Below are 27457 nucleotides of genomic sequence, written 5' to 3' on the forward strand. Positions count from 1 at the left end.
CAATTAACAAGTGTGCCTTGTTAAAAGTTAACTTGTGGAATTGATTTCCTTTTTAATGCGTTTGAGCCAATCAGTTGTGTTGTGACATGGTAGGGGTGGTATACAGAAGATGGCCCAAATAAATGCTTCACAGAGCTCAAGTAACAAACACATCTCAATATCAACTGCGTGAATCAGGCCTTCATGGTCTAATTGCTGCAAAGAAAGCCCCACTAAAGGACATCAATAAGAAGAAGAGACTTGCTTGGGCCAAGAAACATGAGCAATGGACATTAGACGGTGGAAATCTGTCCTTTGGTCTGATGTGTCCAAAGGAGAGTGATGGAGTGCTACATCAAATAACCTGGCCTCCACAATCACCCGACCTCAACCCAGTTGAGATGGTTTGGGATGAGTTGGACGGCAAGTAAAGGAATAGCATCAAAAAGTTCTCAGCATATGTGGGAACTCCTTCAAGACTGTTCGAAAAGCATTTCTCTTGAAGTTGGTTTGGAGAATGCCAAGAGTGTGCAAAGCTGTCATCAAGGCAAATCCAAATATCTTCATATCTTTATTGTAAAGGGTTTAAACACGGTTTCCCATACTTGTTCAATGAACCATAAACATTTCATGAACATGTACCTGTGGAACGGTCGTTAAGACATTAACAGCTTACAGATGGTAGGCAATTAAGGTCACAGTTATAAAAATGTAGGATACTAAAGAGGCCTTTCTAGTGACTCTGAAAAACACCAAAAGAAAGATGCACAGGGTCCCTGCTCATCTGCGTGAATGTGCCTTAGGCATGCTGCAAGGAGGCATGAGGACTGCAGATGTGGCCAGGGTAATACATTGCAATGTCCGTACTGTGAGACGCCTAAGACAGTGCTACAGGGAGACAGGATGGACAGCTGATCATCCTCGCAGTGGCAGACCACGTGTAACAACTCCTGCACAGGATCAGTGCATCCGAACATCACACCTGCGTGACAGGTACAGGATGGCAACAACAGCTGCCCGAGTTACACCAGGAATGCACAATCCCTCCATCAGTGCTCAGACTGTCCGCAATAGGCTGAGAGAGGATGGACTGCAACAACGTCGCCTATGGGCACAAACCCACCGTCGCTGGACCAGACAGGACTGGCATAAAGTGCTCTTCACTGACGAGTCACGGTTTTGTCTCAACAGGGGTGGGATGGTCGGATGGTTGGATTTGCGTTTATCGTCGAAGGAATGAGTGTTACACTGAGGCCTGTACTCTGCAGCGGGATCGATTTTGGAGGTGGAAGGTTCGTCATGGTCTGGGGCGATGTGTCACAGCATCATCGGACTGAGCAGCATCAACGCTGTACTTTACAGGGAAGACATCCTCCTCCCTCATGTGGTACCCTTCCTGCAGGCTAATCCTGATCTGACCCTCCAGCATGACAATGCCACCAGCCATACTGCTCGTTCTGTATGTGATTTCCTGCAAGACAGGAATGCCATGGCCACCGAAGAGCCCGGATCTGAATCTAGTTTATGTCTCAGTTGTTGAATCTTATGTTCTTACAAATATTTACACTTGACGTATTTGTCTTGAAATACTTAGCAAATCCAACTTATTTCTAAATGAAAACTAAAATGAAAACTAAAATGGTCTAGAGTGAGTGAGTAATAAATAGGCCATAGTGGTGAAGTAATTACAATTTAGCAATTTACACTGGAGTGATAGATGTGCAGATGAGGATGGAAGTAGAAATACTGGTGTGCAAAAGAGCAGAATAACAAAAACAAATATGGGGGTTAGGTAGGTAGTTGGTTAGAGGGGAGGCAGGGGAGGCAGGTAGAGGAAGATGGGCTCTACCCAAAGAGGCCAACGTCATGACAGGGGGTGGCTGCTTTCCAATCTTTAGGAATCTCAGATGATACGAAAGAGAGGTTGAACAGACAGTAATAGGGGTTGCAACAATGGCGGAAGATAATTTTAGGAAGAGAGGGTCCAGATTGTCTAGCCCAGCTGATATGTAGAGATTCAGATTTGTAGGGATCCTAATGCCCGCTGAGTGCACCAAGGTGCGACCCTGTCCATATGGCCTCTCAGCTCCTCATTCGGATTTAATAACAACAATGAGTACGGATGAGAACACTTACAGCTAATATCAATGTAACGGTATGGAAATTACTAGGACAATTCACATTCACACACAGGGAAAGGAGCAGAGTAATGGGACACTGGAGTGGGGAATAAAGTTAATGGTCATGTGAGAGAGTTGAGGAGGTGGGGTTGTTGAATATATTGGCTTTAGAAATTCCGGTAAATTTGTCACAATTCCCAGGTTTTCATAACATTTTCTACTTTTTCTGGATTATGGGATTCTTCCAACCTGGGAAGTAAACCAATTTTTTTTGGCAACCATCTTTCAATAGGTAGGCCCCTAAAGAAGGCAGACCATTTTTGAAATATTTTATTTTATTTTTTACATTGTAGTCATTTCAGAATACATCCAAATGGTTTGCTTTCTTCTCAATTAGAGATAATACTGCCATGAATGTTAATAAAGTGCAGCTTTAGCCAGAAGGATGTTCTTAACAAGTTATTTAAAATATTTTAGCTGAATGTTATGAGGAAAACTGTCCTTAGGTGGAAGAAATGGAAAGCGGTTTGCTGTGGACACTGTTGAAGGCATACTTAAGGCTTCAGTTCTTTTCACTAGACTTTCCCGAGACTTGCTATTCAAGTTGGTAAGCCATAAAGTGAAAACTTGTAGTGTTTATAACTATACATGGATAAAACCGGCAAGACCGTGTGTGTGTGTGTGTGTGGTTGTCAGGGACGTGAATTATTCTCATCTCATCACCATCTGCTCCCTCTTATCTTTGGCCCTTTACACACACACATTGGCACACATACATATAGTGAAATGCTTACTTACAGGCTCTAACCAATAGTGCAAAAAAGGTATTAGGTGAACAATAGGTAGGTAAAGAAGTAAAACAACAGTAGTTGTGAGGCTATAAAGGTAGCGAGGCTACATACAGACACCGGTTAGTCAGGCTGATTGAGGTAGTATGTACATTTAGATATGGTTAAAGTGACTATGCATATATGATGAACAGAGAGTAGCAATAACGTAAAAGAGGTGTTGGCGGGTGGTGGGTAGGACACAATGCAGATAGCCCGGTTAGCCAATGTGCGGGAGCACTGGTTGGTCGGCCCAATTGAGCTAGTATGTACATGAATGTATAGTTAAAGTGACTATGCGTATATGACAAACAGATAGTAGCAGCAGTGTAGAAAGAGGGGTTGGGGGGGGGTGTTGGGGGCGGCACACAATGCAAATAGTCCAGGTAGCCATTTGATTACCTGTTCAGGAGTCTTATGGATTGGGGGTAAAAACTGTTGAAGCCTTTTTGTCCCAGACTTGGTACTGCTTGCCATGCGGTTGTAGAGCAAACAATCTATGACTGGGGTGGCTGGGGTCTTTGACAATTTTTAGGGCCTTCCTCTGACACCGCCTGGTGTAGAGGTCCTGGATGGCAGGCAGCTTAGGCTTTGTCGTGCCCTCTTCACAACTATCCTGGTGTGTTTGGACCATTCTAGTTTGTTGTTGATGTGGACACCAAGGAACTTGAAGCTCTCGACCTGCTCCACTACAGTCCCGTCGATGAGAATGGGGGCGTGCTTGGTCCTCCTTCTCCTGTAGTCCACAATTAACTCCTTCGTCTTGGTTACGTTGAGGGATAGGTTGTTATTCTGGCACCACCTGGCCAGGTCTCTGACCTCCTCACTATAGGCTGTCTCGTCGTTGTCGGTGATCAGGCCTACCACTGTTGTGTTGTCTGCAAACTTAACGATGGTGTTGGAGTCATGCATGGCCATCCAGTCGTGGGTGAACAGGGAGTAAAGGAGTAGACTGAGCACGCACCCCTGGGGAGCTCCAGTGTTGAGGATTAGCGTGGCAGATGTGTTGATACCTACCCTCACCACCTGGGGGCAGCCCATCAGGAAGTCCAGGATCCAGTTGCAGAAGGAGGTGTTTAGTCCCAGGATCCTTAGCTTAGTGATGTGCTTTGAGGGTACTATGGTGTTGAACGCTGAGCTGTAGTCAATGAATAGCATTCTCACATAAGTGTTTTGTCCAGGTGGGAAAGGGCAGTGTGGAGTGCAATAGAGATTGCATCATCTATGGATCTGTTTGGGCGGTATGCAAATTAGAGTGCGTCTAGGGTTTCTGGGATAATGGTGTTGATGTGGGCCATTACCAACCTTTCAAAGCACTTCATGGCTACGGACGTGAGTGCTACGGGTCTGTAGTCATTCAGGCAGATTGCCTTTGTGGTCTTGGGCACAGAGACTATGGTGGTCGGCCTGAAACATGTTGGTATTACAGACTCAATCAAGGACATGTTGAAAATGTCAGTGAAAATACCTGCCAGTTGGTCAGCACATGCCCAGAGCACACGCCCTGGTAATCCGTCTGGCCCTGCAGCCTTGTTTACTCTTCTATCCTGCAGACCTTCTTGCCCCAATGGCAGTTTGAGTCCTCTCTTGCTCTTTGTAGCTATACTGTGCCTGTCGGACACATACAAGAAATGACTCATGGCCATATAGACCTCATAAATAAATATCCAAATCTATATTCCCCCATGCACTACTACTGAACTCAGAACACAAAGGAGAACCTCCTGAGTGTGTGTGTGTGTGTCGTTGAAGCCCTTGGAGCCTAATCCCATCAGAAAGATATATACAGTATACACACACACACACACACACACACACACACACACACACACACCACCACCATTCCTGTGGGTTCCTGATGGAACAACAGGTCAGGAGAGATTAATCAGGGTAAGAATACAGTTTTGTGATTCTCTCTCCCTTCACAGCCTTCTATTTATAGCTGCTGTTCATATCACTGTCTATCTGTCGCTGTGTCGTCCTGTTCCCTGGCCACTCAGACATCACATGTTGGAGGAGCTGAACACATTGTAGCGTACTAGGAGCTATTGTAGAAAACTCATTGCTAATACGTCATCTTGCTTTTACCTTAACATATGTTATACAGAGCCTTTGGAAATTATTCAGACCCCTTGACGTTGCACACTTATTCTAAAATGGATTAAATAAAAAAATGTTAAGTAATCTTCACACAATACTCTATAATGAGAAAACGAAAACAGGTTTAAATCATTTAAAAAATATACCTTATTTACATAAGTATTCAGACCCTTTGCTATGAAACTCGAAATTCAGCTCAGGTGCGACCTGTTTCCATTGATCATCTTTCACATGTTTTTACAACTTGATTGGAGTCCATCTGTGGTAAATTCAGTTGATTGAACATGATTTGGAAAGGCAAACACAGAGACAGGATTAAATTGAGGCACAGATCTGGGGAAGGGTACCCAAATATTCCTTTAGTATTGAAGGTATCCAAGAACACAGTGGCCTCCACCATTCTAAAATGGATTTAGTTTGGAACCACCAAGACTCTGACATCCTGGCCAAACTTAAGCAATCAAGGGAGAAGGGCCTTGGTCAGGGAGGTGACCAAGAACCCGATGGTCACTCTAACAGAGCTCTAGAGTTCCTCTGTGGAGATGGGAGAACCTTCCAGAAGGACAACCATCTCTGCAGCACTCCACCAATCAGGCCTTTACGGTACAGTGGCCAGATGGAAGCCAGTGCTCAGTAAAAGCCACATTAAAGCCCGCTTGGAGTTTGCCAAAGGCACCTAAAGACTCTCAGACTATGAGAAACAAAATTATCTGGTCTGATGAAACCAAGATCGAACTCTTTGGCCTGAATGTCAAGGGTCACGTCTGGAGAAAACCCAGCCAGAGCCCGGACTTGAACCCGATCGAACATCTCTGGAGAGACCTGGAAATTGCTGTGCAAGGACGCTCCCTATCCAACCTGACAGAGCTTGAGAGGATCTGCAGAGAAGAATGGGAGAAACTCCACAAATACTGGTGTGACAAGAAGACTCAAGGCTGTTTTTGCTTTGTCATTATGGGTTACTTTGTGTAGATGAGAAAAAACAACTATTTGATAAATTTTAGAAAAGTCTAACGTAAAGGGGTCTGAATTTTCCGAATGCACTGTATGTAATATACACTGTACCACTATGGATCTTGTAGTTTTGTGATACAGCTATGCGTCAAAGTTACAGTGCCTTCAAAAATGATTCACATCCCTTTACTTTTTCACATTTTGTTGTCTTACTGCCTGAATTAAAAATGGATTACATTCAGATTTTGTGTCACTGGCCTCCACACACAATACCCCATAATGTCAAATTAAAATTGTGATTTTAGAAATGTTTACAAATGAACAAAAAGCTAAAATGTCTTATTCAACCTCTTTGTTAGGGCAAGCCTAAATAACTTCAGGACTAACTCTTCATATTTCAGGCATGGTGGTGGCTGTGTTATGTTATGGGTATGCTTGTCATTGGCAAGGACCAGGAAGTTTTATAGGATAAAAAAAGGCAAAATCTTAGAGGAAAACCTAGTTCAGTCTGCTTTCCAACAGACACTGGGAGACAAATTCACCTTTCAGCTGGACAATAACCTAAAACACAACGCCAAATATACACTGGAGTTACTTACCAAGACTACAGTGAATGTTCCTGAGTGACAAAGTCACAGTTTTGGCAAGATTTGAAAATGGCAGTCTCGCAATGATTAACAACAAACTTGACAGAGCTTGAAGAATTTAAAAACTCTATAAAGGGAAAATACTATACAATCCAGGTTTGCAAAACTCTAAAAGGCTTACCCAGAAAGACTCACAGGTGTAATCCCTGCCAAAGGTTATTGTAACTCAGGGGGTTGGATACTTATCTAATCAAAATATTTTAATCCCACTTTGTAACACAACAAAATGGGGAAATAGGAAAGGGGTGTGAATAATATCTGAACGCACTGTGTGTTTTTAGTGATCCATGTTAACTCAAACATTATTTACATACTTTTCCTAATTCAATGTCGGTGGTGTCTACAAAAAGGACACACACACACACACACACACACACACACACACACACACAAACAATCTGTTGGTATGTATATGCCCAACTGTTTCCTGGGGATCTCCCTACACGTCTCCATCCTGAGCGGCGTAACAGCTGCGTGGTCCCATGGTGTTTATACTTAGTACAGATGAATGTGGTACCTTCAGGCGTTTGGAAATTGCTCCCAAAGACGAACCAGACTTGTGGAGGTCTACAATTTTTGGCAGGAGGTCTTGGCTGATTTCTTTTGATTTTCCCATGATGTCAAGCAAGATGCACTGAATTTGGCGGTAGTCTTCGAAATAGATCCACAGATATACTTCCAATTGACTCAAATGATGTCAATTAGCCTATCAGAAGCTTCTAAAGCCATTACATAATTTTCTGGATTTTTCCAAGCTGTTTAAAGGCACAGTCAACTTAGTGTATGTAAACTTCTGACCCACTGGAATTGTGGTACAGTGAATGATAAGTGAATTAATCTGTCGGTAAACAATTGTCGTAAAATGACTTGTGTCATGCACAAAGTAGATGTCTTAACCGACTTTGAAAAACTATAGTTTTGTTAACAAGACATTTGTGGAGTGGTTGAAAAACGAGTTTTAATGACTCCAACCTAAGTGTATGTAAACTTTCAGCTTCAACCGTACACTACCGTTCAAATGTTTGGGATCACTTAGAAATGTCCTTTCAACTGCCTGTTGGATCTAGTGAATAGGGAGTGTGCACGTGTGTGTATCGTATTTGTTTTGGCATGTACAGCGGGGCAAAAAAGTATTTAGTCAGCCACCAATTGTGCAAGTTCTCCCACTTAAAAAGATGAGAGAGGCCTGTAATTTTCATCATAGGTACACTTCAACTATGACAGACAAAATGAGAAAAGAAAATCACATTGTAGGATTTTTAATAAATGTCTTTGCAAATTATGGTGGAAAATAAGTATTTGGTCAATAACAAAAGTTTATCTCAAAACTTTGTTATATACTCTTTGTTGGCAATGACAGAGGTCAAACGTTTTCTCTAAGTCTTCACAAGGTTTTCACACACTGTTGCTGGTATTTTGGCCCATTCCTCCATGCAGATCTCCTCTAGAGCAGTGATGTTTTGGGGCTGTTGCTGGGCAACACAGACTTTCAACTCCCTCCAAAGATTTTCTATGGGTTGAGATCTGGAGACTGGCTAGGCCACTCCAGGACCTTGAAATGCTTCTTACGAAGCCACTCCTTCGTTGCCCGGGCGGTATGTTTGGGATCATTGTCATGCTGAAAGACCCAGCCACGTTTCATCTTCAATGCCCTTTCTGATGGAAGGAGGTTTTCACTCAAAATCTCACGATACATGGCCCCATTCATCCTTTCCTTTACACGGATCAGTCGTCCTGGTCCCTTTGCAGAAAAACAGCCCCAAAGCATGATGTTTCCACCCCTATGCTTCACAGTAGGTATGGTGTTCTTTGGATGCAACTCAGCATTCTTTGTCATCCAAACACGACGAGTTGAGTTTTTACCAAAAAGTTATATTTTGGTTTCATCTGACCATATGACATTCTCCCAATCTTCTTCTGGATCATCCAAATGCTCTCTAGCAAACTTCAGACGGGCCTGGACATGTACTGGCTTAAGCAGGGGGACACGTCTGGCACTGCAGGATTTGAGTCCCTGGCGGCGTAGTGTGATACTGATGGTAGGCTTTGTTTCTTTGGTCCCAGCTCTCTGCAGGTCATTCAATAGGTCCCCCTGTGTGGTTCTGGGATTTTGGCTCACCGTTCTTGTGATCATTTTGACCCCATGGGGTGAGATCTTGCGTGGAGCCCCAGATCGAGGGAGATTATCAGTGGTCTTGTATGTCTTCCATTTCCTAATAATTGCTCCCACAGTTGATTTCTTCAAACCAAGCTGCTTACCTATTGCAGATTCAGTCTTCCCAGCCTGGTGCAGGTCTACAATTTTGTTTCTGGTGTCCTTTGACAGCTCTTTGGTCTTGGCCATAGTGAAGTTTGGAGTGTGACTGTTTGAGGTTGTGGACAGGTGTCTTTTATACTGATAACAAGTTCAAACAGGTGCCATTAATACAGGTAACGAGTGGAGGACAGAGGAGCCTCTTAGAAGAAGTTACAGGTCTGTGAGAGCCAGAAATCTTGCTTGTTTGCAGGTGACCAAATACTTATTTTCCACCATCATTTGCAAATAAATTCATTAGAAATCCTACAATGTGATTTTCTGGATTTTTTTTCTCATTTTGTTTGTCATAGGTGAAGTGTACCTATGATGAAAAATACAGACCTCTCATCTTTTTAAGTGGGAGAACTTGCACAATTGGTGGCTGACTAAATACTTTTTTGCCCCACTGTATGTGCAGGGGTGTTGTTGGGTTAGAAAGGAGTGGTGTTCACTCAATCACATCTACTTAATTTGCCCCTAAATCGATCTCTTATTGTTGTGAGAACATTAATTAGTTGTGTGTTTGTGTGTGTGCCAGAGCTGGGGGGGGGTTCTGATACATCAAGCCCTCTTCACCACCACCCACAAACATGCCTGAGTGCCCTCACCATAGAACCTTTGCTCATTTCCACAGCCTGTTGTCAAGGTAACACTCTTTTGTCTCATCCACCTCCTGGATGTTGAATTGGTGGACACATAAAATCATCTACATATTTTAAATAGTTTATTTTTAATCCACACACACAAATACACTTCCGTTCAAAGGTTTGGGGTCACTTAGGAATGTCCTTGTTTTTGAAAGAAAAGTACATTTTTGGTCCATTTAAATAACACCAAATTGAACATAAATATAGTGTGGACATTGTTAGTGCTGTAAATGACTATTGTAAATGGAAACGGCAGATTTTTTTAATGGAATATCTACATAGGCGTACAGAGGCCAATTATCAGCAACCATCACTCCATCATTCCATATTGTGTTAGCTAATCCAAGTTTATAATTTTAAAAGCCTAATTGATCAATAGAAAACCTTTTGCAATTATGTTTGCACAGCTGAAAACTGTTCTGATTAAATAAACAATAAAACTGGCTTTCTTTAGACTATTTGAGTATCTGGTCCATCAGCGTTTGTAGGTTCGATTACAGGCTCAAAATGGCTAGAAACAAAGACTTTCTTCTGAAACTCGTCAGTCTATTCTTGTTCTGAGAAATGAAGGCTATTCCATGCGAGAAATTGCCAAGTAACTGAAGATCTGGTACAGCGCCGTGTACTTCTCCCTTCACAGAACATTGCAAACTGGCTCTAACTAGAATAGAAAGAGAGGTGGGAGGCCCAGGTGCACAACTGAGCAAGAGGACAAGTACATTAGAGTGTCTAGTTTGAGAAACGGACACCTCACGGGTCCTCAACTGGCAGCTTCATTAAATAGTACCCGCAAAACACCAGTCTCAACGTCAACAGTGAAGAGGCGACTCCGGGATAATGGCCTTTTATCATTTAAAAAAGGCTACATGTCATTTTAAACAGCATATACAGTACACACCCAGTCAGGGAGCCTGAATTATTTAGGCCATATTATAAAAATTATTTCAAGGCTATAGCCTACAAATAAATACATTGTGAAGCATTTGTGAGTGCGACACAATAGGTTGGTAGGGACAGAAAGAGCATTTAAACAACATTTTGTTGAATTAAATCATTATAGTCTATAAATTGTGCATATAGGCTGTAACTTACTTTGAATGAAATACAAATTAATCAAATAATACCTTATGAGGGTCAGTCTACCTTTCAATTCATTTTTAGAAACATGAGTTTGGTCAGTCTGTGGCTTCAGGCTCATGCGATGGTGCCTGGAGAGCAGGCCAACAGCGGAGAATATCCTATCCATGCTTGCAGAGCTACTGGGGATGCTAAACACCCTTTCGGCATTCTTGCCAGGCTGGGCAGAGACGCAGAGTTGTTTCTTTATTTTTCTATAGGTAGGCCTAAAGGTTTTTAGTCTAAATAACCCGATCAAAATGGAAAGCTCCTTGAAAGTGGGAATATGCCAGGCCTATTAGGCTAAAATCAATTATGACCTATTGTATAGATAGTAGAACAAAAATGCATGAAACTTTTAATAGATCAGATGTTTTGTTTATCAATACGTTGCTACAATGACACACTTAGTTATCTACCACCTTGTTTAGCATGTGCACGTTGTAAGAACACCATCATACTTTCGGGATATGTCTCTTTTCAATCCCACAATGATTCTTTAGTTGTGGACTACATCACTGCACCCTCTCGCTTGGGCACACTCTGCTCCTGGCTCCGCTCACATACTCTGCTGGCATCCGATCGTAAGGCGCTACAGAGGGTAGTTCATACTGCCCAGTACACCACTGGGACCGAGTTCCCTTCCATCCAGGACCTCTAACAAGGCATTGTCAGAGGAAGGCCCTAAAAATGGTCAAAGACTCCAGCTACTGACCTCATAGACTGTTTTTCTGCTACCGCACAGCAAGCGGTACCGGAGCGCCAAGTCTGGGACCAAAAGGCTTCTGAATAGTTAACCAAACGGCTACCCAGACTATTTGCGTTGACTCACTTCTTATCTGCACTGATACTCTTGCACCGGCTTTATGCACACTCACACGTACTACACTGACACTTCAACACAATTATACACTCACATGGTTTCACATCACTGCAGAGATCCATCTCACAGGAAGTTGAATTGACATGTTGAGAAGATCTGAAAAAAAGAAGGTTGATCTGAAGGCTGATGTCAAACAATAAACACAGTCCTGACAAAAGCAGATTCTGAAAGGCTTTTCCAATTCCCCACTTATCCAGTCATGCTTTTAATGCATACATATGGATGTGCTCTGTGCCCTGACCTATTCATATTTATGACTGGACATGTACTGTTCTCTTAAAGGGAGATGTCTGTATCACCCATCATATAGATGAGTGTGCCTATACAGACAAATAGGAAGGGGCTCACTCATGTGCTTGTGGTATTTTATCTCCCCCCCCTCATATGATTTTCTGCTTGACTGATATTTTAACCCTTTGTGGAGGGGTATAGATGGACACGTGTCATCCTTTGTTGAATGTTCTAGCTGATTCTCTGTTACGATGTTAACATCTCAGCGAAGCTGGCTGAGTATTCTCTTCATCACTCTGTATTCTCTATGGAGAGCTTTGTCAGCCAGTCATCCAGCCCTGATGGGCCCCAGGTGTGTGTGTCCAGGGAAACAAACTGATTCATCAATATAGCTATCTTTGGATCAATCTCTCACTCTCCCCGTTCTCTCTCTCTCGCTCTATCACTTGCTCTCCATTACTGTCATTCTAGTCCTCTCTCTCTCTCCTTCCCTTCGTCTCCCTCCCCTTTCACCCCTCCCCCCAAGTCTCTCTCACGTAATGGCCACGGGTCCAGCAGGTGTGCCTGCCATTACATAACAAGGCTATTCTCAGACATGTTTTTTCTATTTTTTTCCATCATTTGAGCTTGGCTTTATCCGTTTGACCCATCATGCACTGACTGAGCCGAATGTAGACGCCCTATTTGTTTTATTTTGTTATTTTTTTATTTCACCTTTATTTAACCAGGTAGGCAAGTTGAGAACAAGTTCTCATTTACAATTGCGACCTGGCCAAAATAAAGCCAAGCAGTTCGACACATACAACAACACAGAGTTACACATGGTGTAAAACAAACATACAGTCAATAATACAGTATAAACAAGTCTATATACGATTTGAGCAAATGAGGTGAGATAAGGGAGGTAAAGGCAAAAAAAGGCCATGGTGGCAAAGTAAATACAATATAGCAAGTAAAACACTGGAATGGTAGATTTGCAGTGGAATAATGTGCAAAGTAGAAATAAAAATAATGGAGTGCAAAGGAGCAAAATAAATAAATAAATAAATAAAATACAGTAGGGAAAGAGGTAGTTGTTTGGGCTAAATTAAGAGCGACATCATTGATGTATACAGAGAAGAGAGTCGGTCCAAGAATTGAACCCTGTGGCACCCCCATAGAGACTGCCAGAGGTCCGGACAGCAGACCCTCCGATTTGACACACTGAACTCTATCGGAGAAGTAGTTGGTGAACCAGGCGAGGCAATCATTTGAGAAACCAAGGCTGTCTAGCCTGCCGATGAGGATGTGGTGATTGACAGAGTCGAAAGCCTTGGCCAGATCAATGAATACGGCTGCACAGTAATGTTTCTTATCGATGGCGGTTAAGATATCATTTAGGACCTTGAGCGTGGCTGAGGTGCACCCATGACCAGCTCTGAAACCAGATTGCATAGCAGAGAAGGTATGGTGAGATTCGAAATGGTCGGTAATCTGTTTGTTGACTTGGCTTTCGAAGACCTTAGAAAGGCATGGTAGGATAGATATAGGTCTGTAGCAGTTTGGGCCAAGAGTGCCCCCCCCCCTTTGAAGAGGGGGATGACCGCAGCTGCTTTTCCCAATCTTTGGGAATCTCAGACAACACGAAAGAGAGGTTGAACAGGCTAGTAATAGGGGTGGCAACAATTTCGGCAGATAATTTTAGAAAGAAAGGGTCCAGATTGTCTAGCCCGGCTGATTTGTAGGGGTCCAGATTTTGCAGCTCTTTCAGAACATCAGCTGACTGGATTTGGGAGAAGGAGAAATGGGGAAGGCTTGGGCGAGTTGCTGTGGGGGGTGCAGTGCTGTTGACCGGGGTAGGAGTAGCCAGGTGGAAAGCATGGCCAGCTGTAGAAAAATGCTTATTGAAATTCTCAATTATGGTGGATTTATCAGTGGTGACAGTGTTTCCTATCTTCAGTGCAGTGGGCAGCTGGGAGGAGGTGTTCTTATTCTCCATGGACCTTACAGTGTCCCAGAACTTTTTTGAGTTAGTGTTGCAGGAAGCAAATTTCTGCTTGAAAAAGCTAGCCTTGGCTTTTCTAACTGCCTGTGTATATTGGTGGGAAAGGCTGAAAAAAAGAGAAAAGCAATGTCAGTGTTTTGATTGGCTGATCATGAGTCTGGTGCAGTGATCTTTGTTGTCTGACTTACGTCTTTCAGGCAGTGCCAAAAAGGTAATGTCTTTCTTTGCAAATGTATGTGTGTGTGGACTCACCTCACATGCCCTTGTTATTATTATTCCATCCTCTGGTCCCCACCATTTTTTTGGAATGTGTATTTCGTAGGTTAGTGCTGCAGGTGCTGCACTTCCATGTCTAGACTATCCCACACACTCTCCATTGACTCACGAGTTTCTGTGTGTGTTTGTGTCAGAACATGTTCCACTTGTTTTAGGACACTCCTAAAGTGTCACTGTCTGCTCTCTCACACACCCTTAGGGTAGGTTGCACCAACATAGATTATGAACTCCTATAAATCCTATTGCAACGGTGAATCCATTATGACATGTGTCACTAATCATAGTTTAGTGAATTACCCTTAGATTAATTAATCAGGTCTTAAAATTAAGTGGTGCAACACAAACTCAGATTTAGTAAATCTGGAATAGGACTAATCTAAGATTAATTTAAACCATGTTGGTGCAACCCGCCCTTGCTCTCAAAAACATACACGCACACATGCTCTCACTTATTCACATAATGTTTTTCCTTTCAGAAATGGAACGTTCCCACACCTCAACTATTTCTCTCTCAGTACTCCCAGACACAACACAGAAACCAACACACTCAAATCACTGCCTGAGACTGAGGATATGGGAACTGGTATAAAGAGAGATGAGAGAAATGTTCTTGCAAGTAATTTGATTTACTATAGAGGAAGTGTGTCATCATACATGCTTGCACAACAGAGAGGAAGTCAGTGTTGCAACAGGAAATGTTAGTAGGAAAGGTGTTAAGGTGGCACGTGACGTGATTACATGAGTTCTTCTCCACTTTCAAGTATTGTTCATCCGAGCTACAGTTGAAGTCGGAAGTTTACATGCACTTAGGTTGTAGTAATTAAAACTCATTTTTCAACCACTCCACAAATTTCTTGTTAACAAACTATAGTTTGGGCAAGTCAGTTAGGTCATCTACTTTGTGCATGACAGAAGACATTTTTCCAACAATTATTTACGGACAGATTATTTCACTTAAAATTCACTGTACCACAATTCCAGTGGGTCAGAAGTTTATATACACTAAGCTGACTGAGCCATTAAACAGTTTGGAAAATTCCATAAAATGATGTCATGGCTTTAGAAGCTTCTGATAGGCTAATTGACATCATTTGAGTCAATTGGAAGTGTACCTGTGGATGTATTTCAAGGCCTACCGTCAAACTCAGTGCCTCTGCTTGACATCATGGGAAAATCAAAAGAAATCAGCCAAGACATCCAAAAAAAACATGGACCTTCACAAGTCTGATTCATCCTTGGGAGAAATTTCCAAATGCCTGAGGGTACCACGTTCATCTGTATAAACAATAGTACGCAAGTATAAACACCATGGGAACATGCAGCCGTCATACCACTCAGGAAGGAGACGCGTTCTGTCTCCTAGAGATTAACGTGCTTTGGTGCGAAAAGTGCAAATCAATCCTAGAACAACAGCAAAGGACCTTGTGAAGATGCTAGAGGAAACAGGTGCAAAAGTATCTATATCCACAGTAAAACGAGTCCTATATCGACATAATCAGAAAGGCCGCTCAGCAAGGAAGAAGCCACTGCTCCAAAACCAACATAAAAATGCCAGACTACGGTTTGCAACTGCACATGGGGACAAAGATCGTACTTTTTGGAGAAATTACCTCTGGTCTGATGAAACAAAAATAGAAAAGTTTGGACATCATGACCATCGCTATGTTTGGAGGAAAAAGGGGGAGGCTTGCAAGCCTAAGAACACCATCCCAGCCGTGAAGACGGGGGTGGCAGCATCATGTTGTGGGGGTGCTTTGCTGCAGAAGGGACTTGTGCACTTCACAAAATAGACAGCATCATGAGGCAGGACAATTATGTGGGTATATTGAAGCAACATCTCAAGACATCAGTTAAAGCTTGGTCGCAAATGGATTTTTCAAATGGACAATGACCCCAAGCATACTTCCAAAGTTGTGGAAAAATGGCTTAAGGACAACAAAGTCAAGGTATTGGAGTGGCCATCACAAAGCCCTGACCTCAATCCCATAGAAAACTTGTGGGCTGAACTGAAAAGCGTGTGCGAGCAAGCAGGCCGATAAACCTGACTCAGTTACACCAGCTCTGTCAGGAGGAATGGGCCAAATTTCACTCCACTTATTGTGGGAAGCTAGTGGAAGGCTACCCGAAACATTTGACTCAAGTTAAACAAGGCAATGCTACCAAATACTAATTGAGTGTATGTAAACTTCTGACCAACATGGGAATGTGATGAAAGAAATAAAAGCTGAAATAAATAATTCTCTCTACTATTATTTCTGTTTCACATTCTTAAAATAAAGTGGTGATCCTAACTGACCTAAGACAGGGAATATTTTCTAGGATAGAATGTCAGGAATTGTGAAAAACTGTGTTTAAATGTATTTGGCTAAGGTGTATGTAAACGTCCGTCTTCAAGTGTATTTATATCTATTTTTTTAGTTGCTTTATATAAAGCAAATTGAGGTGAGAGCATTGGAAATACATTTAGCACTTGATCTGCTGGTGGTGGCACCGTGGGGGCTAGGCATCTGAGGGGACGGGCGGGTCTGCCGGTCACTGGGATGACAAACCAACTTGGGAGGGGCTTTAGCGGGTTGAATAGTGAAGAACAATGTAAATATCATGGTCCAGCTACTGTATGTGGACACTCAATCACTATAGTACTTTTTATCCATAAGTTTACAAACAAATATTATGATAAATACATTTGAAACATGTATCTCATTATGATAAATGGTGAAATAAGTATAGCCATTTATATTTGTAATGGCTTAGCAGATAAGAAAAGAATAACAATATTTAATGTACCTGGCTCAAAGAGAAGGAATATAATATCTATTGTTTACGGGAAACTCATTCAACAATTTAGATGAATTTGTGTGGAAAATGGACTGGGGGGGTTGTGAAATATACTTCTCCCATGGGCAAAGAAACTCAAAAGGAGTGATGATATTAGTCATTTTGATCCGAATGTGCAAATTGTCCAAACAGATCCGCAAGGTAGATGGATGATTTTAAATATGTTATTAGGCCATATACAGATATGGCTCATTAACGTTTATGGACCAAATAATGATGATCCAAGCTTCTTTGAAAATATATATATGATAAATTATCAACCCTGCAAGCAATACAATACTCTATTATGAAAGTGAGAGATTATGATACTGTTTTAAATACCTCAATGGACTGTAAAGGAAATCACACTACAAACTATTACCCTCATGCTCTTAAGGACATCATGAATGTCATGGATAAATTAGATCTAGTGGATATATGGAGGCTTAAATATCCTCACCTAGTGAGATATACAGTACATGGCGGAGGCTCAATCAAGCTAGTCATCGCTACATCTTTCTTTTTTCCTTCTCGTTGGCACCAAAACTTTAAAAAGTGGTTATATGGGGACACAATGCGGTCGGACCACCAGAAAATTGCCATATACATTACTCTTACATAATTTACACGTGGGCGAGGACATTGGAAATTTAATCAAAGCCAATTGGATGATAGCTTGTTTTTAACTAGGTCAGAGGAATTTGTGACATCAATTTTTCTCCGACATAATCCACTTACTGTATGGGACACTTTTAAGTGTGCCTTTAGAGGCCATGCAATTCAGTACTCATCTTTAAAACAAAAACAATTTAGGTCAAAGGAGCCAATACTAACAAAGGTGCTACGGCTCTCGTTGGTGGTAGGAAAAGTGGACCAAAGAGCAGCGTGGTAGGTGTTCATGATTCCTTCTATTCAAAAAAACACTTAAAAAGCGAAAACGAACAGTGTGAGTGTGGAGAGCTGGCACAAGACACACTGGGCTGTGAAGGCGCACTGGAGGCATAGTGCGTAGAGCCAGCGCAGGGTATACTGGGCCGTGGAGGTGCACTGGAGGTCTGGAGCGTAGAGCTGGAACAACGTGTCCTGGCTGTAGCACGGACGTGCGGGGAGCTGGAACAGGCCGCACTGGGTTGTGCTGGCGAACTGGGGATACCGTGCATAGAGCTGGCGCAGGACATCCTGGGTTGAAGAGACGCACCGGAGACCAGGAGCGCTGAGGCGGCACAATCCGTCCTGGCTGAATGCCCACTCTAGCACGGCAGCTGTGGGGAGCTGGAACAGAGCGCACTGGGCTGTGAATGCGTACTGGAGACACCGTGCGCATCCCCGCAAAACACGGTGCCTGACCGGTCAAACGCTCCCCACGGTAAGCACGTGGAGTTGGCTCAAGTCTAAACCCTGACTCCGCCAATCTCCCCTTGTGCCCCCCAAAAACATTTTTTTGGAGCTGCCTCTCGGGCTTCCGTTGTTGCCGTGACTTCTGGCCTCATCACCGTTCCTCCCTCGCTGCTTCCGCCTGTTTACACGGCAGGCTCTCATACCCTGCCATTACCTCCTCCCATGTACATGATGTCTTCCACTCCGGGGCACGCTGCTTGGTCCGTTGGTGGTGGGATCTTCTGTTACGGCCCTCGTTGGTGGTAGGAAAAGTGGACCAAAGCGCAGCGTGGTAAGTGTTCGTGATTCCTTCTATTCAAAAAAACACAAACTAAATAACAAAGTGAAAACAAACAGTTCGGTCAGGCACAGACACTAAACAGTAAACAAGATCCCACAAAAGGAAAATGACAACTTATATATGATCCCCAATCAGAGACAACAATAGACCGCTGCCTCTGATTGGGAACCACACACACGGCCAAAAACAAAGAAATAGAAAACATTTACTTTCCCACCCGAGTCACACCCTGACCTAACCAAACATAGAGAATAATGAGGATCTCTAAGGTCAGGGTGTGACAAAAGGAAATAGAAGGTCTAACAGAACAGATAGATAGCAATAAAAACTGTACCATAGAGGCCCAGAATAAGTTAGAGGAAAAACTAAAATAATCTTATTCAACACAGAGTAAACTATATTTTAATAATAAATCCAATTTTTAAATTTAAAGTTGTGAAACCGGCATCGTTTTGTGTATCAGTTGTTGCCATGGAATCAGAATATCGAAAATCTCTTCCCAACAATTTTGCGATCTATATGGCACAACTGTCATTTTCTTTATCCTGAAATTAAACTGGTATACATCCTTATTTGTCACAATTTTCTTTAACCAATTTTTTTTTTTATTGCAGGCCCGACCGACAAATTGCTTGGGGTCATTGTCCATTTGGAAGACCCATTTGCGACCAAGAATTAACTTCCTGACTGACTGTCTTGAGATGTTGCTTCAATATATCCACATAATTGTCCTGCCTCATGATGTCATCTATTTTGTGAAGTGCACCAGTGCGTCCTGCAGCAAAGCACCCCCACAATTTGATGCTGCCACCCCCGTGCTTCACGGTTGGGATGTTGTTCTTTGGCTTGCAAGCCTCCCCCTGTAACGCTCAATGAGTGTATAGGTGTGGAGTCAGGCGCAGAGAGCAAAAGGATGCGGGAAAAACACGCTTTAATGTCCAGAAATAAATCACAGGAACTAATAATGTGAAAAAATAAAGGACAGCGAGAAACCCGAAAAGCAAACACAAACCACTCGAACACATACATACGAACAAGCCCGCACAAACAGAAGCGGGCTGAACAAACTTATATAACCCCACCCTAATAACCAAACAAGAAACAGGTGAAACCAATTAGACAAAAACAGGACGACGACCGCCGAGCGCCACCCGAACAAGAAGGGGAGTCACCTTCGGTAATATTCGTGACACCCCCTTTTCCCTCCAAACATAACGATGGTCATTATTACCAAACAGTTCTATTTTTGTTTCATCAGACCAGAGGACATTTCTCCAAAAAGTACGATCTTTGTCCCCATGTGCAGTTGCAAACCGTAGTCTGACTTTATGGCGGTTTTGGAGCAGTGGCTTCTTCCTTGCTGAGCGGCCTTTCAGATTATGTCGGTATAGGACTCCTTTTTACTGTGGATATAGGTACTTTTGTACCTGTTTCCTCCAGCATCTTCATAAGGTCCTTTGCTGTTGTTCTGGGATTGATTTGCACTGTCTGTGGGATTTGCACCAAAGTACGTTCATCTCTAGGAGACAGAATGCATTTCCTTCCTGAGTGGTATGACGACTGTGTGCTCAAATGGTGTTTATAATTGCGTACTATTGTTTGTACAGATGAACGTGGTACCTTCAGGCATTTGGAAATTGCTCCCAAAGATGAACCAGACTTGTGGAGGTCTACAATTTTTTCGGATGTCTTGGCTGATTTCTTTTGATTTTCCCATGATGTCAAGCAAATAGGCACTGAGCTTAGGCCTTGAAATACATCCACAGGTACACCTCCAATTGACTCAAATGATGTCAGTTAGCCTATCAGAAGCTTCTAAAGCCATGACATCATTTTATGGGAATTTAGTGTATGTGAACCTCTGACCCACTGGAATTGTGGTACAGTGAATGATAAGTGAAATAATCTGTCTGTAAACAATTGATGGAAAAATTACTTGTGTCATGCACAAAGTAGATGCCCTAACCGACTTTCCAAAACTATAGTTTGTTGACAAGACATTTGTGGAGAGGTTGAAAAATTAGTTTTTGTTACGGTTTTCTTTAGGTGAAGGAGAGTCGGACCAAAATGCAGCGTGGTATTCTTGATACATGTTTAATAATGATGAAACACGAACAGTACAAAAACAACAAACGTAACGAAAACCTATACAGCCTATCTGGTGCAAAACAAACAGAGACTGGAACAATCACCCACGAAACACTCAAAGAATATGGTTGCCTAAATATGGTTCCCAATCAGAGACAACGATAAACACCTGCCTCTGATTGAGAACCACTCCAGACAGCCATAGACTTTTTTTTAGAGAACCCCACTAAACCACAATCCCAATACCTGCGAAAACCCCAAGACAAAACACACCACATAAATAAACCCATGTCACACCCTGGCCTGACCAAAATAATAAAGAAAACACAAAATATTAAGACCAGGGCGTGATAGTTTTAATGACTCCAACCTAAGTAATTTAATCTTCTGACATTAACTGTATGTGTTATGAATCACCAAAGCTGTCTGATCGCATAGTAAGTACTGCGTCATATGATACAAGGCATTTCTGGATGTTTTATGAATGACCGACAGTGTCTCACTTCAAACTAAGTATTATAGGATGCTGCATAAATGTGTCAATAAATAGGTTATTAACGTTCTGCTGATTTATGAAGGTACTCTCATGATCCACAGGTTACTGTAGGGTGTGAGAGGTATTTAAATTGGTTGATGAACCTGCAAAGCTTGCATTTGTGTGTGTGTGTGTGTGTGTGTCAGATTCAAGATGATTTGAAGTAGTCCAACCTGAGACTACCGCACCAGGTGTTCCTCTTCTGTTCCCATACTAGTGACCTTACTGATTAAAGTATTTGTCATCATCACTACTTCCACAGTCATAAATTCACTGTCAAAAAGTCAGAATTATTGCTGAACCTGCCAATTTCCACAATTTATCTTCTTAAAGTTTGATTTGAAACCTAACCCTTACTAATGAAAGCCAAGTTTGATGCGTTGGTCCACCAGACCTTCCTAGCATTTGGCCGGAAATTCCTTGGAACGAGATTAGGTGTAATGTGACTAACATGGAATCACATGGCGTATGCTATCCTTCAGCACAACATGTCACCCTTTATAAAGCACATGTTTACAGTGCATTCTGAAAGTATTCAGACCCCTTGACTTGCAACAATTTCTAAAAACGTGTTTTTGCTATCTAATCAATTTTAGAATAAGGCTGTAATGTAACACAATTTGGAAAAAGTCAAGGGGTCTGAATACTTTCCGAATGCACTGTATATCATATTCGACATAGTGGGTTATGTCACATTTGACATTGGTGAATATGTCACACAGTTATGTTACATTTATGAACTCTTTATAAAGCATGACATTCGGTTATAGATGCTTTGTAACACATTTATGTAGTGCTTATGAAGGCATTATGAAGGCTTTATGAAGGCTTAATAAGCTGAACACTTTTTTCAGCGAGACCCAACTTGGTCATGTCACTTGTTCAGAAACGTTTTACTCTTGAACTTATTTAGACTTGCCATAACAAAGGGGTTGAATTGTTATTGACTCAGGACATGTCAGCTTTTCATTTTTAATTAATTTGTAAAAATGTCTAAAAACATTATTCCACTTTGACATTATGGGGTATTGTGTTGTGTGTAGGCCTGAAACCCATAATCTAAATTTCATCCATTGTAGGCATTTTTAGTCTGTAATACGAATAAATATGGAAAAAGTAGAGGTGTGAATACTTTTCAACTCCATTTTGGCTCCAGACAGTCATAAATGGGCATCACGTGCATGGGGTTTGCGTGTGGTGTAGTGTGGCTACCCTCCAGGAGGATGACATGAGAATCCTGAGATGGCTAATCAGCTCTGTAGATGACTGAACATGCACAGGGTTCAGCTTCCACATTTACTAGTTATTATTGGTCATGATCAGGGCTGTAAAAATACCCACATTTCTTTCTCCCTCCATGTCTCCTTAATCATCTCCAAATCTGTCTTGTGCCCCATGGTCTCTTCTCTTATGAACACGTTTCTCTCAGTTTCAAATGTTTCTGTTGTCTTCTGCTCTCTTCCCACTGGGCACAAACTGGTGGAAATCAACGTTGTTAACGTAATTTGTCAACGTAATGTGGCATGGAATCTTACATGGAAAATGTATTGGATTTGAAAAAGATCTAAGGCTGACATTTCAATCTCGGGATTATGTCATCAGTTTCAACGTAGAAAAACCTTGTATAAAATATGTTGAATTGGTGTCTTGAAAACAACTTCAGATCTTGTCCAATCTTGTCATGTCCACTATCAGACAACAATAAAAAACAATAGGCTGGGTAGCACCTCCTACAGGAGAATTTATCCTTTGGTCTCCCATCCAGGGTTTTAATTCGTTCTGCCCCTGAACAGGCAGTTAACCCACTGTTCCTAGGCCGTCATTGAAAATAAGAATTTGTTCTTAACCGACTTGCCTACTTAAATAAAGGTCAAATAAATAAATAAAAAATTACGCCCAGTCCTGCTTAGCTTTGATATTTGTTGCTGACTATTACCGATGTGCTATCACACGAATGACTGTTGAGCGCTCTCCACTTAAAAACAAATAGGATTAATTGTTGTTATCAAAGTCATTACAAAGGGTAGGTTTAACAGAGCAAATGAAATGTGACCATACTTTATCACTCATATCATCAGTGATGCTATTTAGGCCTATATAGTATTTGCCAAGTAATCAACAGCTATTGATTCAATTCATCCCAGAATACAACTAAAAATAAACAATACAATAATCTCTGCTTGATTTCAAATGTAATGATACTTAGTGATATTGAATTGCGTTGGGTTGTCAACACCAAATATCAACATTTGAAGGAGAAGTACTGTATCTTCTGCTTTGACAGTCCAATCTGTGCCACTGACTTAGTCTGGCTTTTTTTAAATATATTTTATTTTACTAGGCAAGTCAGTTAAGGACAAATTCTTAAGTCAGTTAATAAGTCATTCTTATTTTCACAATGGCCTAGGAACAGTGGGTTAACTGCCTTGTACAGGGGTAGGACAACAGATTTCTACCTTGTCAGCTCAGGGATTTGAACTTGCAACCTTTCTGTTACTAGTCCAACGCTCTAACCACTAGGCTGACACTGACACCCCTTCAAATCAAGTTTGTCTTCAATTAATGATTGATATCTAAGTGAAAGAATAGGACTATATCAAATCAAACTTTATTTAAAGTGCATTTTCTTTCACTTCAATTTTGGTTGAGATGGAGATGTGAATCCAACATGTCAATGATTAATTTGAAAACAAACTGGAACTATCCAAGCAGAAGATACATCTCTGAAATACAACAGCCTATTAACTTGTTGACAAGTTAACAAATGATATGTTGGATTCACGTCTCCAACTCAAACAAATATTACAAGTTAAAGAATGGGATTAAGCCAGTGGCTCACATGGAACTATGTAAGCAGTAGATACCAGGAGTCACACAGACCCTGGTTCAATTCCAATCTGTATCACACCCTGCCGTGATTGGGAGTCCCATAGGCTGGTGCACAATTGGCCCAGCATCGTCCTGGCTGGGGTAAGCTGTCATTTTAAGTAAGAATTTGTTCTTTACTGACTTTCCTGGTTAAATAAAGGTTACAAAAAATATCAAACTTACTAAAGCATGTTAAATTTTGACTGGACAAATAACTCACAGTGTATCAAGCCTGGCTCCTGGTAATTTCCTCTGTTTGAGGCAAATTTGAATCTTAGGTGAGATATAGTTTTTCCTTTGAAATGTAGAATTATATTTATTGTGTTGCGTAGGGAAGTGCAGCTCACACATTGAAAATGAAGATTAAGAATAGCCCATATTTCATGAGTTGCATCTTTCCTCAGCATTGTAGACAAGCACACTGATAATAATCAAGTGTATTAGGCCTACATAAACTGAGTGTACAAAACATTAAGAACACCTGCTCTTTCCATGACATACAGTATACTGACCAGGTGAATCCAGTTGAAATCCATCTCTTATTGATGTCACTTGTTAAATCCACTCAGTGTAGATAAAGGGGAGGAGACGGGTTAATTAAACAATATATTGTTGAGATCCTACCAACCATTCTGTCAACCAGCTTCACCTGGAATGATTTTCCAACAGTCTTGAAGGAGTTCCCACATATGCTGAGCTGTTGTTGGCTGCTTTTCCTTCACTCTGCTGTCTGATTGAGAGAATGCCAAGAGTGTGCAAAGCTGTCATCAAGGCAAAGGATAACCCATCTTTAAAGTAGCTATTTTAGTTATTACTGTACATGATTCCATATGTGTTATTTCATAGTTTTGATTCCTTCACTACCCTTCTACAATGTAGAAAATTGTAAAAAATAAAGAAAAACCCTTGAATGCCCTGTGTGTCCAAATTTTGGAGTGTCACTACCAGATAAATCATTCTCAATAAATGAGCACTGTGTACTGTCATGTGCAGTTATTTTAGAGTGACAGCAGTAGAGGATGGAAACAGGCAAAGGAGGAGAGGAAAGAAAGAAGAGACTATGAAGAAGTGTCAACTATGGCTTGGTCTTATTTTCAATGACAGAGCTGTCTGTGGGAGGCCACCGTATTGTTATCACCAGTCACCAACCTTGCCCATTGACCAATAAAACCTTCTTACATTTCAATTGACATTATATTTAATAAATATCCAAGTTTAATATGGAGCTACACACTAAATAGCCCGCAGTATTTACAGTAAGGCAGTTGTCCAAAACATATTCAAGTAAACCAAAAGCAAAATCCAACCAAAAAGGGCAAAATACACTCCCCTACGTATTTATTTGGATAGTGAAGCTAAAGCATTTAATTTGGTTCTATCCTCAAAGCGACAGTACAGAACCTTTTATTTGAGGGTATTTTCATACACATCTGTTTTACTGTTTAGAAATGAAAGCACTTTACGCATCTAGTCCCCCCATTTGAAGGTGTCCTAAGTACCAATTCACCAATATGTGTTTTAAAGTAGTCAAAAGTTGAGTATTTGATCCTATATTCCTAGCATGCAATGGCTACCATCAAGCTTGTGACAACAACATTTTGTATGTTTATTTTGGTTTGGTATTGTTTCAGATTATGTTGTGTCCAATTAGAAATTAAAGGTAAATAATGTATTGGGTCATTTTGGAGTCACTTTGATTGTAAATAAGAATAGAATGGGTCCATACTTGCGAACATTAAACTTTAAAGTTGACACTTTTGTTTGCAACGCTACGTTAGCTTTTCTCATTACATAACCTGGCACATTAAGCCCTATAATAAGCTGACCAGTTGGCAGTGATTATTTCCTGTAGGAAATTCCGCATCAGGCTATCAAAGATCTTAGACTTTATATCCACCAACAAATGGCATTTCTTAAAACAGGTCAAATTGGCCCAAGAGGGATATTTTAAACCTCCCAATTCAAGGTTAACTTTTGTTCCACTTGGTCTCTGTAGAGTGTATTGTCCCAATATTTTGCATGCTGCATCCTTGACTAGGCCACTAGCTACTAGCATTAGACAAAATTCAAAAGGCATGTTTTCGCATATTTGAAGAAAAAAAATATCAAGTTTCTGCTTATCCGTTTCACAAAAATCCATATGATTTTATGGGAAAAGATAAAGGAGGTCTATACAACATTTAAGTTTATCAAACATCATTTAAATTAGTTGATCAGCCTTATGGTTTTGTCAAATAGCTGTCATATACCTCCATTACAATCGGTGCCAAATGGCATACACCACTAAATTGGTTAACTGTGAATCTATAGGGCACAGTAACAGTGGGTTTCAAGGACCTCTCATGTCAAGGATAAAACTGTTCACTGCTGGTCCTTGACTCTCACTTCAAATAACGCATATAGTGCATGGATGATTCTAATAATGCATGAAAACGTCTATGTAACGTCTATGTAATAATGCCAACACGTCTATGTAATATGCACTGAGTGTACAAAACATTAGGAACCGCTTTCTAATATTTTTGCCCTCAGAACAACCTCAATTTGTTAGGGCATGGATTCTACAAGGTATTGAAAGCTTTCCACAGGGATGCTGGCCCATGTTGACTCCATTGCTTCCCACAGTTGTGTCAAGTTGGCTGGATATCCTTTGGGTGGTGGACCATTCTTGTTACACAAGGGAAACTGTTGAGCGTGAAAAACCCAGCAGCATTGCAGTTCTTAACACTCAAACCGGTGTGCCTGGCACCTACTACCATACCCCGTTCAAAGGCACTTAAATATTTTATCTTGCCCATTCACCCTCTGAATGGTACACATACACAATCCATGTCTCAATTGTCTCAAGAGTTAAAAAATAATTTTTTAAGACCCTTTTTTCCCCCAATTTTCACCTAAATGACATACCCAAATCTATCTGCCTGTAGCTCAGGCCCTGAAGCAAGGATATGCATATTCTTGGTACCATTTGAAAGGAAACTATTTGAAGCTTATGGAAATGTGAAAGGAATGTAGTAGAATATTTCACAATAGATCTGGTAAAAGATAATACTAAGAAAAAACAAACCGTTCTTTTGTATTTGTAAATTGGACAGTGCAGTTAGATTAACAATAATTTAAGCTTTCTTCCCATATCAGATATGTCTATGTCCTTGGAAATGTTCTTGTTACCTACAACCTCATGCTAATCGCATTAGCCTACGTTAGCTCAACTGTCCCGTGGAAGGGGCACCGATCCCGAAGAAGTAATTAACAATTTTCTGGTTACTAAATTATTACTAAATGTGTTATTTCATAGTTGTGATGTCTTCACTATTATTCTACAATGTAGAAAATAGTTTTAAAAAATAAAGAAAACCCCTGGAATTAGTAGGTGTGTCCAAACTTTTGACTGGTACTGTATATTGTCGT

Source organism: Oncorhynchus mykiss, chromosome 8, assembly GCF_013265735.2.
Source record: "Oncorhynchus mykiss isolate Arlee chromosome 8, USDA_OmykA_1.1, whole genome shotgun sequence".
Classification (NCBI taxonomy): Eukaryota; Metazoa; Chordata; class Actinopteri; order Salmoniformes; family Salmonidae; genus Oncorhynchus; species Oncorhynchus mykiss.